At 37.6% G+C, this 18,485-nt stretch overlaps 1 pseudogene; it reads left to right on the forward strand.

Annotated features, from left to right (window-relative positions):
• The first annotated feature begins 2,367 nt into the window (after positions 1 to 2,367).
• Positions 2,368 to 17,983, forward strand: LOC143689706 (aldo-keto reductase family 1 member C23-like protein; annotated as a pseudogene).
• Positions 17,984 to 18,485: the final 502 nt, after the last annotated feature.

Here is an 18,485-nt window from a genome sequence, read left to right on the forward strand (position 1 = left end):
ATCTGGATAGGACTAAGGTAGATCAGAATATAGGGTAAAGGATGATATGGTCCATATTTTAAAATCTCAAATTCTGTGTGAGACAAAAGAAAGATATTTATTTGGTGCAAAATTTATATTTTTGGTAGCACATGATCTAATTTAACATGTATGGTCAGTTTATTCTAACACCATAATTACATGGAATTTTAAATAGGGCATGAGATCTTGCTGGTTTATATAGATTAATGTGATACCTTGATACATCCCAGAGTAATTTGGGCAGAGAATAAAAAAGTATTTGCAAAGTTGTCTTGGCAGACTGAGGAGAAACAAGGAAATATTCAACTTCCCCATGTGGGGAATTCCTGATAGTCTCGCAAGCAGTGGAGACAAACAATTCAACAGGCGGAGCCCTCAATCTTGGGGTTCACCTCTATGAAACTTATTCCTGCAAAGGAGAAGCTAAACCTACTTATAATTATGCCTAAGAGTCACCCAGAAAACCTCTTTTGTTGCTCAGATGTGGCCTCTCTCTCTAACCAACTGGACAGGTGAACTCACTGTCCTCCCCGCTTTGTGGAACATGAATCCCAGAAGTATAAATCTTCCAGGCAATGTGGGACAGGACTTCCAAGATGAGCTAGGACCCAGCATCAAGGGATTGAGAAAGCTTTCTTGACCAAAATGTGAAAGAGTGAAATAAGACAAAATAAAGTTTCAGTGGCTGTGAGATTTCAAATAGAGTCATGAGGTTATCCTGGAGGTTATTCTTATGCCTTTTTAGTTTATGGTGTATTGGAGTGGCCAGAGGGAAGAATCAGGTAGCCTTGATTCTTGAAAATGATTGTATAACTATATAACTTTTACAATGTGACCGTGTGATTGTGAAAACCTTGTGTCTAATTGCTCCTTTTAGCCAGAGTATGGACAGATGAGTAAAAAAAAATAAAAATAAAAATAAATAAATAATAGAGGGAATAAGAGGTTAAAAACTGGATAGATTGAAATACTAGTGGTCAATGAGAAGGAGGGGTATGGGATATATGAGTTTTTTTCATTTTATTTCTTTTTCTAGAGCAATGGAAATATTCTAAAAGTGATTGTGGTGATGAATACACAACTATGTGATGATATTGTGAGCTGCTGATTGTATACTATGGATGGACTGTATGTGTGGGATAAAAATATTAAGAAAAAGAAAAGATTAAATATTAGCGTGTGATAAATCTGGGAAAAAATGGTCCTAAATATGCTCAAAGAGCTAGAAAAATCTGAACAAAGAATGAAATGAAATAAGGAAAGTGACAGATGAACAAAAAAGAGTATATCACTAAAGAGATAGAGATCTTGAAAAGGAATCAAACAGGGTTGAAGACTAAAAATAACAGAAATAAAAAACTCCCTAGAAGTGCTCTTCAGTATACTGGAGCTGGAAAAAGAATCAGTGAACTTGATGATGAGAGCATAAAGAAAAGCAGGCAGAGGCTGAGAGCCTATGAAACAAATCAAATGCACCAATATAGTATAGAAGTCCCACAAGGTGAAGAAAGAAATAAAGGGGCAGAAAGAATATTCAAAGAAATAATGGCTAAAAACTTTCAAAATTTCATGAAAAACATGCATATATACATCTAAGAAGCTGAACCTGCTGGTAGGAATGCAAAATGGTGCAGCTACCTTGGTGCAGTTTCTCAAATCTTAAACATGGAGTTGCCATATGACCCAACAATTTCACTCCTAGATATATACCCGTATATATAATGCGTACATATAATGAAAACATATGTCCACATAAAAACTTATATATGAATACTTATAGAAGCACTGTTCATAAAGCCCAAAAGTGGAAAATCTCAAAGTTCCATCAGATGATGAAAGGATAAATAAAATGTGTCATATCCATACAATGGAATATTTTTCAGCCATAAAAAGAAATGAAAAACTGGCACATGCTACGACATGGATGAATCTTGATGAAGTTATGCTAAGTGAAAGAAGCCAGTCACAAAGGCCACATATTGTATGAGTCCATTTATATGAAATGTCCAGAATAGGCAGATCCACAGGGACAGAAAATAGATTAGTGGTTGGCGGGGACTGGTAGGAAGGGGGAATTAGGGGGTGGTTTCTACTGGATATAGGATTTCTTTTAGGATGATAAAAATGTTCCAAAATTATATAGTGGTGATGGCCATACATCTCTATGAATATGCAAAAAAAAACACTGGATTGTATACTTTAAAGAAATGAATTTATGGTTTGCTAATTATACCTTCATAAATCTGTTATTTTAAAAAATAGCAGTTGGACTATTTTCTTCCCTCTACAGGTTTCTCTTAATAAAGAAGAAAATCAGTGTCTTTTTAGACAAAAGTGTGAAAAGTCATGAATCAAATTCGATCCCTTTCTGTAAAAGTGAGTGATGGATACAACATGCCTATAATAGGAATGGGTACCTCTGCCCCTGATAAGGTAATTATAATGTTATTGAAGATGGAGGGATAGCCAACATAAATCCTGATCAAAATCAGTCACTGTGTGAGTTTTGGAAACCCAGATATGTCTCACTTTCCTCATTTATAAGAAGTTTCTCTCCACATTAAGTTATTTTGTACATTAAGTTGGTGCTTTCTATACTTTAATGGGTGTATAAACTGAGGATTTTGTTTAGAATGCAGATTTGGGAGCCACACCCCCAAAGATTCTGTTTGAGTAGGAAATCCATATTTCTAATGAAATTACCAAGTGATTCTAATGCTGCTTGTCCACAGACCAAACTCGCAGAGGCACTACATCAAGGGGAATAAATGTGTGTTATTTCAGTGATACAGGGTGGCAATCTGTTTTTGTTACTCTCAGCTGCTGTCCAGTTGTAGGTCCTTGGAAACTCTCCCTCTGCCAGAAAGACTAAACTCCCCATACACGTTTTTAGATTAAACACTGCAGTTTTACAAAGGCGCATCTTTGGTGGTTCTTGGGGAACAAGTTCATAATTGTTCAAGGAAAGTTGCAGGAGTGATTCTCCAACATGAGAGGCACGTTGTTGTTCAATGCTGAGGACTGCAAGCAAAGGAGACCGCATGAAGTGCTGCCTTTGTCTGTACTTGACTTTTCAACCTGGGGCAGTCTCAGTTAACCAGTCAGCAGTTAAAAAGGGTAATGGAGATGGAAAATGTATGGATGAACTCAAGAATCCAGCTTAGTAGGCAAAGAGAATAGTGGGACAGTTAAAAAACAATAACAAAGTTGTAGAAAAAGTGCTCCTAAGGACGATTCTAATTTCTTAGCAACCAAAAAAAGAACTAATTGTGAGGTATTTTTTAGTAAGAAAAGGTTTTTTGTTTGTTTTTTACCATTTTGTTCTTCCTCAAATGTAGTTTGAAGTGTTTGTCCAAGTTTAGATAGATGAATTATGTCTAAAGTTTTATCTTTATTACACTGATACCTAATTATTAGCATTCGCTTTCTGGGTTGAAACCAGTTTAGTAATCTCTTATAGAGTAGAATTAATTTGGGAATGTATATCAATAGATAGATGGTGTAAATCTATAGATAAAGGGTTAAACCCAATCATGTACTGGAGCGAACATACATGGGCACACAAGAGTTGGTGGTGAGCATCTCTTCCCAATTAGGACCTGTTATGTTTTCAGAGAGTCAGTTGTTAAACATTTACCCCTGGTTATAACTCAAAATTTAGCCTTATCATCTCTAGTTCTTAGTATGAACTTGGAAAAGTCATCAATTCTATTCAAATGCTCTACTTATAGAATTGACCCTGAATCAAGTATGCCTCTATCTTTTTATGCTCATCTAGGTTCCTAAGACTAAATTAGAAAAGGCCATTGAACTGGCAATTGATACTGGCTACCGCCATATTGACTCGGTTTATCTCTACCTAAATGAAGAAGAGATTGGGCGGGCCATCCGGAAGAAAATTGACAGCGGCACTGTGATGAGAGATGACATATTCTACACATCAAAGGTTCTGCTACACATGTATCTGTGGGAAGCTCATACTGAATTAGCTGGCCCATAGTTGGCAAATTTCTCTTCTCATTGGTTTACTCTTCATTTACTCTCAGACCTGGCACAAGTAGGAGGATGGTTAGGAACATGCTGGTTAGGAACTTGGGTTCTGTGGTTGGATTCCTGTATTGAATTTGGACTCCGTCACTTAGTAAATGTTGACTTTGAACATTTCTGAAATTATAAGATAAAGCTAATATTATTTATCTCACAGGGTTTCCATGAATATTGCATCAAAAAATACATAGCAACCAGGGGAAATGTTAAGTTGTATATATGTTGCTAGAATAAGAATTAAAAAAAAAAAACATAGCACTGTACAACCCAAAGAATCAACCCTAATTTAAGCCATGGACTATAGTTAATGGTCATTATAATAATATTTTTTCATCAATTGTAACAAATGTATCACATTAATACAAAGATGTTAATAGTAGGGCAGTATGTGGGAACTCTGCATTTTCTGCATGACTTTTCTGTAAACTTACAATTTCTCTAATTAAACAAATGAATTAATTAATTAAATAATAAAAACAAAAAAACATGTAAAGCTCTTAGAAAAGTATTTGGTGCATTTCATATGCTCAAAAGTGGTAGTTATTATTACTATTATCATTATATTTTTAAATACTCATAAATGGATTTGACTTCTCCAATTCCACTATGCCTAAACTATGAAAAAGTGACTATATTTCTTAGCTATAGTATTGAAGTAATGAGATTCAGTCAGAGAATGTGAGCTTTGGAAAGAGAAAAAAGTCATAACAAACTTGAGGTCTTTAATATTCTATGTAACTTTATGAAATTTCTTAATAACAATAACAAAAGATGGTTCTTAACCTCTAAACCTTAGTCCTCATATCTCAATCTATTAGGTGACCAATAAACATTTCTTTATCTTCTCTTTGAAGTAAGAATATTAGTACCTCAGGACTGATATGAGGATGAAAATAATGTTTGTAAAAGTATTCAGGTAGGGTGGGCCACGGTGGCTGAGCAAGCAGAGTTCTCGCCTGCCATGTCAGGACCTGGGTTCAATTCTGGTGTCTGCCCATGCAAAAACAAAAACGTATTCAGGTAAACTTTTTTCAGCTGTTGAGCCATTTTCTTCTAATATTCTTCATATCCACCTAAACTTTGATGTTTGAGTCTGATTGGAAAGTGAACTAAGTAGGAATTTTCCCCCCTGGTGTTCATTGAACTGATGTTACTAGAAAAAAAATCATTCAAACTTAAGTTGAAGAGGCCAGGAAGAAAAAGTTGAGGCTCTTTCTTTCCTTCTAGGAATATGGATCCAATATGTGGATCTCCCTGTTTCTAGATGCAGTTCCTAGACTGCAGAGAGCTAGAGCACTTCCTTCTTCTCATCTTGTTTCATTATTTTGGTCATTTTGTTTCATTTTCTTTTAGATTATTTTTCCTTAAATCTTTAAAATGAAATGACTTAAATACCCCCCAAAAAAAAGATATGGTCCTAATGGACCTAACTTTTTTCCCAAAAACTTTCTTTGGCAAACCTAAAACAGTTAACAGAGAATTTCCTGTATCATAATCACTTAGAGTTCTTCAAAATGCAACTTCCCAGCCCAGTTTCCAGATATTGTGATTTTTTATGTTTGGGATGGAACCCACGAATATGTTTTATATAAGCAAACCAGATAATTATTTTACATGCTAAAAATTGAGAACTTCTGCTATAGGATATGTGAATTTTGTACATTGTCTCAAATTTGTATGAAAATTAGCTATCATGACAAAGAAGTTATGAGCTTCACAAGTATAGCTTGTCACTTCCTATCTACCATTGGAGGGCTTTTGATTTTTGTCCTTTATTTATTGTTTATTAATCTCTCCTAAAGACTCAAAGAAATAACACACTACTTCCTCTCTTTCCAACACTGCAGCTGTGGGGTACCTTTTACCGCCCAGAATTGGTCCGAACAGCCCTGGAAATGTCACTGAAGAAACTGCAGCTGAGCTACGTGGCTCTCTATTCTATATTATCCATTTCCCAGTAGCTTTGAAGGTTAGCAAAAGTTATTTTATGTTGGCTATCAGTGAAATCACTGTAAATTAGAAGCTGATTATAGGAGAAAATATAGTTCATGACAATGAGAAAAAATATATGTAATACTTTGAGGTTCTTTTCCTACTGAAACTTCTCCCTACTTCAGTTCACTATTACAGCCCAGAAAGACAAAAGTTCACTGGTCTTGACATCTTTGCCCCAATCTTGTGGACATGCTACCTGTATTTTTAATGTCCTATGCTCTTGAATCTCAGTCCCATTCCCACTGGTGTCTAGGGATTATCTCCATTTGGAGTTATTTGAGGCAGAGGAAATTTAATGAAGTTGAGACTCAGCAGGTGAGACACGGGCAAGTTACCATGTCATATGCTTTTTTCTCCCCAGGGAAAAGCAAGGGTGGGAAAGGATTATCCCACACGGGTCCAGGACCAAGAGCCCATTGGTTCATAGCTCCATTCTAGACTCTCTCCAGGACAAGGTCCTGGATGCCACAGGTTGTCCTTGACACAAACAATATTTAAGATTTTAGTAGGTAAAAGCATTTCCTTTTAGTCCAACCTTACTGATCCTTTCAAGAGTAGGGATGGATTATTCCATCAGCCTCAAGGCCTACGGCTCCAAACAGCTTGCCTACAGCCAGACATAGCTTTATACAACCCCACCCTTCTTTCCTGTGTTCCAGCCCGCCAAGGACCTTTACCCAATGGACAAGCATGGAAAAGTCATTTTTGACACAGTGGATCTCTGCAGCACATGGGAAGTGAGTGCAGCTCCAGAGAGGCCATATCTGCACCATGGGAGAGAGAGGACAAATAAGGAATTCCAGAAAGACAGATCTAGTCCAATTCTGCCCCTTGTGTCAACTCAGACAAGTCCCAGAATTTCCCTCTGCCTCTGTTTTCACATTTCATTCATTCATTCAACAAATATTTATTGAGTGCCTATGATGTGCCAAGCACTGTTTTAGGTTCTCAGACTATATGATGAACAAAACAAAGTTCTCTGCACACCCTTTGCACTATAGGGTGCTAGGTATTGGGATGGGGGAGAGGGGATGGGAAGAAAAGCTGAGAAAGGGAAACCGGGAGTATCAGAGTAGTTTTGGGCCATGGATAGATAATTAAAAACACACAAGGTAGGCCTCTTTGAATGGGGCACATTTGAGCAAAGCCTTACAGGAGAGGGTGGGAATTAATTACATGGCTATCTAGGGGAAGAGTGTGACAGGCAGAAAAAAAAGCCAGAGCACAGTTTTTACGATGGAAGAAAACCTACCATGTTCAATAAACAGACATGTGTACCTGGAACTGAGTGGGTGAGGTGGACAATACTTGAAATTGAGATCAAAGAGAAAAAGAGAGCCAGCGAGCTGGCCTATACCTCCCTTTCTGTTTCCCCAGCTGCACCTGGCTCCATCTCCTTCTCAGTCAAGTCCTTCCAGGTATTATATGCTCAAAACTGGTAGCTATTATTACTATTATCATTATATTTTTAAATACTCATAAATGGATTTGACTTTTCCAATTCCACTATACCTAAATTATGAAAAAGTGACTTTATTTCTTAGCTATAGTATTGAAGTAATGAGATTCAGTCAGAGAGTCTGAGCTTCAGAAAGAGACAAAAGTCATAACAAACTGAAGCTTTAACAAGTTGTCAAAGACAGTCCCAAGTTTAGGTCATGTTGGCTGCTTTACTCAGTCCTAGCCACTTGCATTCTCTTCTTGTTCTACCTCCTTACTCATTTTTTTTTTCCTGTTAGTTTTCATTTTCCTCCTACTTCGTTAGTTCCTGTCTTATTTATTGACATCTAAGCCTTTAAGGACTTCCTCTCTCACTGTCCATCTCACATTCTTTCACATCCCCAACCTCTCAGGAACAGCCCCAGAAATTAATGCATGTCAGCATGTATTCTTCTCTAGTCTGTTCACAATCTGTTCCTCCCCAGGCCCTGGAGAAGTGTAAGGACGCAGGACTGACCAAATCCATCGGTGTGTCCAATTTTAACCGCAGGCAGCTGGAGATGATCCTGAACAAGCCAGGGCTCAAGTACAAACCCGTCTGCAACCAGGTAAGCAGCTTCCTCCACCAGCCCCCAACATCTCCCTTCTATTCTTCAGCTTCCCCTTTCCTCATTTTAACATGGCCTCCAATGACACTTCCCTCTTGTGTATTTTACCTTTGGACATCAGAGGCTTCATGGGAACAGAGCATCTTTCAAGTTGTTTAAGACAGTCCCAAGGCAATGCCATCTTATGAAAAAGATCTAACATTCAGGCTGGGGTATGATCTGTGCTAAAAAGTGCTAGGAGGGGCCTAGGAGTTTAAAGCTGGCAAACCACTGGTAATCACTTCTCATCATAGAAACAGTTAGTAAATTTGGAATACTTAAGTGTTAAAAAAAAAGAAAAGGAGTGGGTGAGGCCTGACATTTTAAGGACAGAGCTATGAAATAACTAGTTCGCCCATGTGGTGCAAAATCACTACCAAACTTATTAAAAACTGCTGTAAGAAAAAGCACTTAAGGTAAATCCTCCTATATGGGCAATACATTAATAACCACATCTTGGAAATTCCTGGAAGAAATCAAATGAGTAAAGGAAAAGCTAACAACACATTTGCCCTGGGGTAAGCTCGTGCTTCTCCCAGCCTGAGTGAGGACAGTCAGTCCATATATTTAAAATTAGTAAAGATTAATATCTTTCTTATTTTTGAATGAAAAATACAAATAGGTATTCTGCTGTTTTCTTGTTTGACCACAATGGATTATCTTTTGTGACTCTTGGGTTGTTTGCCTCCAATTTAGAGATCATTTGTTTAGAGAAAGGAAAAATCTATATTGACTGGAGTTGCTGAAGACTAAAGGGAGAAGCTGGACATTTACCTGGGTTATAAAGGATGAGTGAAATTTGGCCAGGTTAAGGCTGATTGGTTTACATTGGCATGAAAAGCCTGTGCAAATTTGAAGTTAATTATGATTTGTGTGGCAAGCAGGTAATAGAGAGTAGTTCAAGTAAGGTGTTACAGGGTAAAGCTTAGTTTTAAACACTCAGTTTTAGACACTTAGTAAAAGTGTCTCACATGACCGTAGGAATGCAGAGTCCAAAATCCGCAGGGCAGGCTGTGAAGCCAACAATTCCCATGGAGGATCTGGGGGAACTCCACAGGAGAGGCTCGCCAGCTGAAGCAGGAAGAGAGCCTGTCTCTTCTGAATCCTCCTTAAAAGACTCCCAGTAATTAGACTGAGCATCACTTATTGCAGAAGACACTCACCTTGGCTGATTACAAATGGAATCAGCTGTGGATGCAGCTGACGTGATCATGATCTAATTCTATGAAATGTTCTCATTGCAACAGACAGGCCAGAACTTGCCCAACCAGACAAACAGGCCCCACCACTTGGCAAAGTTGACACATGAACCTGACCATGACAGTCCACCCTTGTCAACTTGGCAGCTATACACATCACCTTAAACCATACCTAATTTCTAAATAAAAAACATTAAAGCACACATTTTTTTCTTTCACCTTACAATACTCAACTGGCCTGCGTATAACTGGAAACACATTAACTCTCTCCAGAATAGGGTGCAAGTCCTTGGGTAATATTCATTCTTAATCTTGATATCTTACAACTTAAATAGTATAACAGGAACAAAACAGCATCACAGTCCTCGTTTCTATAACTGATCACGTGGTCATAGTTCATATTTATCACTACCTTCTTCTACTACCCATTCCATGTTCCCTTACCCTCAGCAAGCACTTCAGCTGGCCATGGTTCTTTGCCTGGTGGGGTGACCCAAACCTTCATTCTTGAAGTTTCAGACCCATTGGTAATCTGGATCGGGCTGTTGCAGTTTTCCATTGATTTTAATCACAGGGCATGGTAGTACTAAAAGATGCCCTAGGGGATCTCCTATATTCCAAGAAAACTCTTCTTTACCTCCATTGTGTAGTTGCACTCCTAATTTCCCCTGATAGTAAGGTTCAATCACCGCAGACAATAATGCAATCCTCTTCTTGGCTTGGGCATGAGTAGCCCAAAATGACCAGGTGGCAATCTTAGATTCCAGTTCAGTGGACTCATTGTTGTTTCTCCTGGTGAAAGCACTCCCCCTTTTGGAACCAAAACCTGCAGACCAGCAGAGCTCAGGGTCACAGGGACAGGAAGCAATAATTTTCCTAGTGGATCACTAGGGGTAATAGTGAGTGGTGCCACTCCCATTTCCACCCTGTGGTTCCTGGACACATGGATCCTGGCTATGGGAGAAACAGCACCATACAGCATATGCTGATTCAGAGCATATTACAGCTTCCTGGAGAACATTACCCCAGCCTTTCAAGGTATTGCCACCTAGTTGGCACCATAATTGAGTTTTCAAAAGGCCATTCCACCGTTCTATCAATCCAGCTGCTTCTGGATGATGGGGAACATGGTTAAGACCAGAGAATTCCATGAGCATGTGCCCATTCCTGCACTTCATTTGCTGTGAAGTGTGTTCCTTGGTCAGAAGCAATGCTATGTGGAATACCATGATGATGGATAAGGCATTCTGTAAGCCCAAGGATGGTAGCTTTGGCAGAAGCATTGTGTGCAGGGAAAGCAAACCCATATCCAGAGTATGTGTCTATTCCAGTTAGAACAAATTGCTTCCCCTTCCATCAGGGGAGTGGTCCAAGGTAATCAACCTGCCACTATGTAGCTGGCTGGTCACCTCAGGGAATGGGGCCATATCGGGGGCTGACTGTAGGTCTCTGCTGCTGGCAGATTGGGCACTCAGCTGTGGCTGTAGCCAAGTCAGGATGGTTTGGTAGCCCATGACAAATTGTGGGATCTGTCCTGTAACTACTTATTGAAGAGTGCTTTGAAAACCATTGCTTTTTTTCTTTCTTTGCTTTGTATATACATTACATTATACCACCATATCATTATATCATCCAGAAAAGGGAGCAGAAAAGAAATGGTTAAAATTCAGAATAAAGATTCTGGATTTCTAAGTGCACAGAAGAGAGAAAAATGGAAAAGTGAGATTATAGCACTACTAAATACCTTTATAGCACAGAAAACCTCTCTCACCTGGTAATGTGTAAATAGAGTACGTTCTGACTAATAAGAATTGAAAATTCATTTCCACTTGATGGCAAAAGAACCAGTAGATTTTCCATGTGGGACAAGACTAAAAGCCTGGGAAGTGTATAGGTGCAATAATTTGAGTAAGGCCAGTTTGGGGAGCATCTTAAGGATCAAGTAAAGATATTACTATGTTTCTGGAACCAAAGAATGACTAAGAATGAAAAAGTTACTCAAGTTTGAGAGAAGATTTATTGGTTCCCATGGGTAGCAGCAATGAGAAGAGAGACAAATATAAGGAACACCAAGAACAAAAAAAAAATTTTAAGGCAGAAATTGCTGCTTATTATAAATAAGCAACAAATGAGAAAGAACCAAAACTATCCCCATGGTTTCCAGTCTGAGAAACTAGGAAAATATTTGTTTACCTTGTAATCTAAATCCTGTCCTAAGAAAGCACTGAACTATTATTTAACATAATTGCTGCAATCCAAACTTTGGCCTTTAGGAGTTCCAGGGGCAGAGCTCTTGGTCACGGGCACAAGAGTTGACCAACCAGTGTTGCTAATTCTCTTAAATAATTTTGATACTATGCAATACAGCATTGTACATTCCTCAAAATTTGGTGTTGGTCATACATAATCCATCACTTCTGCTTGGCTTTCTGCAGGTGGAATGTCACCCTTACCTCAACCAGAGCAAAATGCTGGAGTTCTTAAAGTCCAAGGACATTGTCTTGATTGCATATGCTGCATTGGGGTCTGACTCAAACAAGAAATGGTAATGATCTCTATAAAGTTATTCTAGGGTAATTAACACAGTCATGATCATTTTAATCACAGATACCCTACACCTACTGGAGTTGTTTCTCAAACTACCTGAGGGAAATCAAGGATAGACAGTGGAATAATTCACTTTTGTACAACTTTTTTTTTTTGCATAACACAGACTGACACTATAAGAACTCACTAAAGCATTTTAAATAATGAAACTATTAATTTAAATTGCTCATTTCAATAAAAAGCTTTGACTTTAAAGAGTGATAAAGTGAGCTCAAGCCATGATTCTGATACTTAATAGTTGAAAAATTGAGATAAGAAGCAATTTCTGTAAGTTTTAGTTCCCTTCTCTCTTCAAGAGAATAATATTCCTCTTGAATGTTTAGTACTTTGATGACAAAACTGAGATAATCAATTGAAAATTTGTTATGAAAGAACAAATTTCTATACAACAGTTGATCATTTATTATAATGGTGGTTATTGGGTCTTACTTTAGACAACAGTTTTGCTTTCCTAGTCTACTCAATCTTTTATTGAATTTCTCAAAAATGTTTAAAAATGAAAAAAATAATTGAATATCCCTTTCCCCCTTACCTGCCCTTATTCATCTTCTTTGGATATAGCAGAAGCAGCAGACAGATATTGAGTCATCCAGAGGGTAATAAATAAGACTCGAGAGGATTAGCCATCCCAAACCTAAGTTGACAGCCCCAAGTTAAGTAAGAGTAACAACCCCAGACACACAGCATCTCTGCCTTCCCTCCTAGGGTAGGCAGAGATAATCCAGCTCTCCTGGAGGATCCAGTACTCAAAGCCATTGCTGAAAAGTATGGAAGAACTCCAGCCCGGGTGGCCCTGCGCTACCAGTTGCAGCAGGAGGTGGTGGTCCTGGCCAAGAGCTTTGATGAGAAGAGGATCAAAGAGAACTTCCAGGTACAGGGCTAAACTGTGGGTATCAGGCACCATAACTTTCCCCTTGTATGTATTTATTTGAAAACATCTGAAGGTATACTTGGGTGAAGTTTATCTCCTTGTATCCTGCATGCTGGTTTCTATTTGCATCCTACATGTACTATATTTAACTGTCCAGCTGCTGCTAGGGTGGGTGCCTGGTGGATGGAAAGAACACCCAACAGAGGGCCAATCCTGGTTCTGTCCCTACTGAATGTCCCCGGGTAAATCATCCTTTGATTTCTCCACCTGTAAAATGAAAGCATTGGATCAAATAAGATTTGGGCTCCAAAACTCTAGGATTCCTTTGCCACAGCCCACAACCCCCCATAAAGATGTGGCTCTGAGGCCAGATCAGAGGTGCCAACTCAACTATCTGAGTATATCAATTCCTGCAACTCTTTTTGAATGAATTCCAGGTCCATGACAACCATTTCATAAAATCTACACAAATTGGGGGAGGGGAAGCAAATGCTTGAGAGAAGTTGGAATGATCTCCTCACATTTCAAATAGGTTTTGGATTTCCAGTTGACACCGGAGGATATGAAAGCTATGGATGGTCTAAATAGAAAAATGCGCTATTTTAATGCAACTGAGTAAGTAGCTTGTTTGACTGTAGATTGGGGAGCAGGAGAGTGGAAGAGTTCAGTTTATTCCAATCCACAGAGGGTAGAGTCTGTTGCTTGTGAAAGTTGTTGCAAAATATTTTTTTCTTGGAATCTCCAGACTAAAGATTAACTCCAAGTTTCAGGATTCTGCTCTGACAAGAGCAGGAGCAGGACTCAGAATAAGAATGAAGTTCCATCCTCAAACCTGTGTTCTTCTCAGTCAACATTGCCTCCCTGGGTACCCTCATCACAAAACTTCACTCCTACCTACACATCAGTAACTTCCCAAGTTCTAGACCTTCTCCTGTGTCCAGAAGCCTAACTGGACAATTTTATTTATTCTCACAGTTCAGACTTAACGTACCATTTAGGTATACAAGCTGTGTTCTAGAAAATAGCAATCAATCAACAGTGGATATGGTAGTAACGAAACATTCCAACTTACTTAAACATTTCTAAAACATAAAATTTATAAAACAATGCATTGGGAAATAGATAACACTCAAATAGTAATAACACAATGTCACTTGTATCATTCTAAACCTAGAAAGAAAAAGGGTTGTTTTCTATAATTTGATATGGCAGGTGGTGCAACAGTGGCTCAGTGGCAGAATTCTCGCCTGCCATACCAGAAACCCAGGTTCATTTCCTAGTGCCTGCCCATGCGGAAAAAAAAAGTGATATAGCTATTCTCATGGGAGAAGCATAAAAATAAATGAGATTATTAATTAATGATTTTACCTGAAGCGATTATTTAAAAAACTTTATCTACCTAAAATTAAAGTGTTTATCTTCTCTCTCTAAACTCCCTTATTAATGTTAAAAACATCAATATTATATCACAAACCTCATGTCCACATCTAATTAACTACCTCATCCGATTCTACATCTTACTATTTTTTATCTTTCCTAAATATCCATCACAAAGCCCATGCCCACTAATTCAGTAAAGAGTGAGAGGGCTCAGAAAAATTGGAAGAAATAATGGTAACAAGAGTTTGGAGATGGGTAGGGAAATCTAGTTGCAGGAATAAATATTATTTCCAAAGATAAGCTTTTAATGAACCTTCATACTTTTTTGTTCTGTGATTCTCAGAGACGATTGTAAGTGGGTTTAAAGTTTTTTTCTGTTCAGTGACATTTGAATCCATGCCTTTTGTCACAATTTATTTCAGTCACTACAAGGAGCCTATAATTCTTGGTTCCCAGGTAACTTTCTGTATACCACTTCTGCATCCTTTCGCTGCTCCTTCTGGAACTCCCATCAAACACTGACAAAATTATCTTAACCTCAACTTCTTCCTAAATGCTCCTTTCACCTTCCTGCTCTAGCTAAAATCTGATTTCTTCTGATGGCTCTGCTTTCCTTCAGTCCTCTCAGGTTGTGGCTGTTATTCATCCCAAACCCTTAGTCTCACTAACTATGGATATAGAGAAGGAGTCCTCTTTTCCCCTCATTAGTATTTCCAGGCCATTCTTATTCCTTCTTCCCTAAAAACATTCATCTCTGAGCCTCATATCATATCCCAACACTACATCTCCTTTTTGCAGACATCTACTAATTTCTAGGTCACTTTCCCTTATTCACTGAAGATTTTAGTTTTTATTTGTCACTCAATTTTAAATTCTCACACCGTGGTCATCAACACCTACAAGTCCAGCTCATTCTCTATATTGTTCCATCTCCAACAGTCCTTTGATTACCCTGTGACGTACAATCCATTAATCGTATCACCTTTTCACTATCACTCAACCTTCTAATGTGACTCCAACCCTAATCTTAACCCTAACTCTAACCCCTTGCTTAAATTCCAGAGTCAATCAATATAATAACATCCTTGAGTACACCCTCAACTCCCTTGCCCATCTCTCTCTCCTTACCTTACCCATTGATGCAAACAAAAACCTGACTAAATCCTATTGTGTCTACATCATCAGTTCTTCCCTCTCCAAAAGATCATTACTAAAGGCATTCAAACATGCTTCCATATCCAAAGCAAACAAAACAAAAATCCTCTTGAACTAATTTCACTCTCCAGCCTCCACCTCATTTCTCCGTTTATAGCAAAGCATCTTGACAAAATAGATACTTGCTGCCTACAATTTCTCTCATACCATTCTCTCTTGAACCCACCCCAATAAGGGATGTGTTCCCTCCACTCTAACAAAACTCTTAATAAAGATACTATGACCGAATGGAATGATTTCTAAATGTTGTGTTAATTTCTTTTTTTTAATTAATAAAAAAAAAAGATACTATGACCTCCTCTTTGCTTAAACCAACAGCAGTTCTCATTCATCTCATTTGATCTAGCAGATCACTATCTCCTCTTGGAAACATTTTCTTTACTTTCTTCCTTATTTTCTTTCTTTACTATAGATATGCACCCCTTTCCCTCACCTTTACTTCTAAAGCCATTCCTTCTCGTTTTCTTTGCTGGTTTCTCCTTATCAGCTTGACCTCTAAACTTTGGAGTAGACTAGAGCTCAATTCTTGGACCTCTTTTCTTTCCTCTTTTTTATCTATACACACATCTTCAGTGATTTCATCTAAATATAGACTTCCAAAATTATATGCAGTTCAGGCCTATGCCCTTGATCAAGGTTTGGTTATCTGTCTATTCAACTCCACTGGAATGTCTAATAAGCCCCATATCTAAAATTCATGATGGTGTCTGCACCCAACACCCTGTCCCTCCCCACCACATGTGCACATACTAAGTCTGCTCATCTCAAAGTCCTGCTAATCAAGTAACTGACTTCTAATGGCTCTCCCCATTTCTGTACTTCATTCCCATGAGCGGGAGCCAGAGGGAACAGGCTAAAAAGTAGGTAGATCTAATAGAGAGCAGGTAGGGTTTAACAAACCAATATGATTGCTGAATCATTAAATTGATATTTCTTTTAGTTCCCAGTATCTAGAGCAGCTAGAAGTAAAAACCTAAAATTGTGGAATTGTAACCCATACCACACTCTGAAATCTGTTCTACAAGTAATTGTTGTGCTGTGTTTTGAAATTTATCACTTTTTTGTATATATGTTATTTTTACACACACAAAAAAGGAAAAAAGTCCATTGAAATGATAAAAAAATGTTTATTCCTTCTAGTCTCCTGTATTCTGGAGCAGCTGGAAGGAAAAATATGAGAGGATGGTATGGTAACCCATGACAAACTCTGGGATCTGTCTTGTAACTACTTGTTGAAGAATGCTCTGAAAATTATGCTTTTATCTTGCTTTGCTTTCTATATATGTCATACAATTTAAAAAGTTAAAAAAAAAAAACAGTAGGTAGATCTAGGCAGGTCATTTTCTTCTGATATAACTTCAAAATAAAGGCCAAATTCTTTTCAAAACCTATAAGGCCCAACATATTACTTCTTCACTTAACCTTTCTGACGCCATGTTCTACTATTCTCCCCATTCCTGCTGCTCCTCACATATGCCAGACTTGCCTCAGGGCCTTTGCACTGGCTGTTCTCTTGGCCTAGAGTGCTTTTTTTCCTAGATAGATGGATAGTTTACTTCTTCACCTCCTTCAAGTTTTAACTCAGACGAAACCTCTGAGTGATGCCTTCTCCATCAATTTTTCTAAAAATGCAATTCTGCCTAGCACTTCCTGTCTCTCTACCCTGCTTTATTTTTCTCCTTGGCACAAATCCCTAGTTAACATATCATAGGCTTTATTAATTGATTAACTTATCATATTTCTTTTCTGTCTACCATATTAGAATGTTAGATCTACAGGGCAGGGTTCTGTTTAAACTACTGTATTCATGGGTACACAAATGAATATTATAAAATGATAGATAAATAAAAACAAAAGGGAAGGTAGAGAAGTAATCAGTAACAATTAATAATAAATATTAGTATGCAAATATTGAAAATTTTATCTCAGATTATATATATTTGACACCCCTTGCTAAAAGGGAAACTCCCTGTTGAAGTACCTCATATTATAGTTACTGTATTCATCTCTAGTTCTAAGATACAATTTTTTATATATTAGTAAAGTCAAGTCATAGATACATTATTTCTGTGTGTTTGAAAGAGATTGAACAGTGATGTCCTTATCACCTTCCTCATCATCACCTTGAAATATTGATTAACTTTACACATTAAAGCAAACTGGTGTAGTTCTAAAAGAGATAGAACAAATATCTGTCCTCGTAGGTATGTAAAATATCAACACAAATAGTTTCTCTCCTTAACTTGTAGATTGACATGCCTGCAGAAATATAATGCATTGGTTTATTTGTGTATGTGCGTGTGTGCATACATGTGTGTGCAGGCATCCTTATTTTCCAAAATGTGTTCATTGCCATGTGATTTGATAGTACATGGTTATGATAAAACTAATTGGACTTGTACCACTTTCAAAAACGGAAATCACATTGATTTTCATACTGATACTAGTATAACAGAAACCTCTCTTCCCCCAGTCCAGAGGAACACCTTTTAACCAAGACTCTTCTTTTATTTTTCAGTTTTCTTCATCACCCAAATAATCCATTCCTTGATGAATATTAAAAACAGTATCTGTGATTACTCCAGAATTTTTTTTTTTGATGATTAGAGAACATCTCCAGAAGGAGAAGGTATTTGATTTATTCCACATTGCTTGGACCAAGTCACAAGATCAGAAAGTAAAAGCTCTAAACTCAGTCTTAAAAATAAAAAAGGTAAATTTTAAACAACACAAACTATTGGAATTTTGGCATTTGCTTTTTCAGTTTTTCCCTCTCTCACCATTCAGGTGAAATGGTGACATTCCTGGAAATGATCACAGGGAATCTAAGTCTGTCAGAAAATGTTACTTATTTAGTGTGCCTTAAAATTTTCAGAGTGTACATTTTGTTTTTCTGTAGTTCTTGGCTTTATTACCTTTCATCTTGTAAATATTCTACACTATACAATTTTATTGTACCTTGAAAATGGGTTTAAATTTAATTTAAAATAATGTCCAAAATGTCCATATTTCAATAAAAATCACTTATCATATCAAAAATGGAGATCTTAAATAAATTGCAAA

Source organism: Tamandua tetradactyla, chromosome 7 (genome assembly GCF_023851605.1).
Source record: "Tamandua tetradactyla isolate mTamTet1 chromosome 7, mTamTet1.pri, whole genome shotgun sequence".
Lineage (NCBI taxonomy): Eukaryota > Metazoa > Chordata > Mammalia > Pilosa > Myrmecophagidae > Tamandua > Tamandua tetradactyla.